Below are 824 nucleotides of genomic sequence, written 5' to 3' on the forward strand. Positions count from 1 at the left end.
CGTTAAGCATCTGCCTTCGGCTCAGGTCATGATCCCAGGGTCCTGGGATCGAGCCCCACATGGGGCTCCCTGCTCATTGAAAAGCCCGCTTTTCCTCTCTCTCTGCCCCTGCTTGCGTTCCCTCTCTTTCTGTGTCTCTGTCAGATAAATAAATAAAATATTTAAGAAAAAAAAAAAGATCTCAGAGTGCTGGGATTGAGCCCCACATCGGGCTCTGCAGTCAGCAGGGCATCGTTCCATCTCCCTCTGTCCCTCCTCACTGCTTGCTCTCAAATAAATCTTTTTTTTTTTTTAATTTGACAGACAGAGATCACAAGTAGACAGAGAGGCAGGCAGAGAGAGAGGAAGGGAAACAGGCTCCCCGCTGAGCAGAGAGCCCGATGTGGGGCTCGATCCCAGGACCCTGGAATCATGACCTGAGCCAAAGGCAGAGGCTTTAACCCACTGAGCCACCCAGGTGCCCCTCAAATCTTTAAAAAAGATTAAAAGTTAGTGACTTGTGGTTAGGAATAGGGCACCGGTCAGCAGTGGGGGGTGGGGGGACTGTTTTCTTCCCTGCCTCCCTCCACTCTTAAGGGGGTAGTGTGGTCTCAAAGAGCATAAGTTCTGGTGTCAGTTGGACTAGCTAGGAATCCTGGCTTTGCTACTTAAAAACTTGTGATCTCAGGCAAGTTAATGTCCCTGGGTCTCAGAGATAAGGTCACCTACCCCATTTGGCTAATGTGCAGAGTAAATCACATGGTTTATATTTAGCTCCTACCACAGCAAGGGATAGGAGATATTCAGTATACACTATTTCGCGACAACATGTGTCCCTTAAATGG

This window comes from Enhydra lutris, unplaced genomic scaffold, assembly GCF_002288905.1.
Source record: "Enhydra lutris kenyoni isolate GAN:26980312 unplaced genomic scaffold, ASM228890v2 scaffoldscaffold57, whole genome shotgun sequence".
Lineage (NCBI taxonomy): Eukaryota > Metazoa > Chordata > Mammalia > Carnivora > Mustelidae > Enhydra > Enhydra lutris.